Raw genomic sequence first — 857 nt, forward strand, 5'->3', positions numbered from 1 at the left:
CCAGAGGAGCTAACTTGCATTAAAGGGCAGCAGAACGTACAAATGTGTTTCTCGGTTTAACTAAGGTTTATTTCGTCTAATATAGGTGACCTTAACTTACTCACCAGTCGATGTTATCAGCCTTTTGGCGGCATTCCGGCCGTCAGTCAGAAAAAAGGCTCCAACTCCCGACATGAAAAATGACACGATGAATAATGTTAGTTTGCTGTTAACAAGTGAAAACATCTTAAAATATCGCAGTTTTGCATAAAACAGAAATAATATACTAACCTTTCGTCGAGTTAACGGTGCATTTCTCTTTTGTCCTTTTACAGCACTTCCACCAAACAGTCAAAAAATAACTCCCTTGCCATTGGTCAGTTTTTCGCGGGCAAGTTCACTACTGTAAATTGATTTACAGTAGTGAGGAAATACAGTAGTGACCGTATATTTTCCCATAATCCTTTGCGGTTTACAGTAAAATACTGTATACACATTTTACAGTATCTTACTGTACTTATTACAGTATAATACTGTTCAAATTACAAAAATCAGTTACAGTGTAGGGTCATTAGGTCATTAACATTTTACAGATTTTCATGTACAGAAACTGACAATGATATGTTCAGCATATTCATAAATTAATTCAGCTCTGGACAATTATAAAACTTTTAAAAATAAAGAGCACCAGCAATGTCTATTGTTTCAGACTTCATTAATAATCATCTATATTCACATATATGAACAGATTTGAAATTTCCCTCATTAGGCTACTCATTACAGGGACAACGTGTTTAGAAGTTACAGTGGGTACGGAAAGTATTCAGACCCCCTTCAATTTTTCACTCTTTGTTATATTGCAGCCATTTGCTAAAATC

This window comes from Sinocyclocheilus anshuiensis, unplaced genomic scaffold, assembly GCF_001515605.1.
Source record: "Sinocyclocheilus anshuiensis isolate Anshui unplaced genomic scaffold, SAMN03320099.WGS_v1.1 scaffold3285, whole genome shotgun sequence".
Classification (NCBI taxonomy): Eukaryota; Metazoa; Chordata; class Actinopteri; order Cypriniformes; family Cyprinidae; genus Sinocyclocheilus; species Sinocyclocheilus anshuiensis.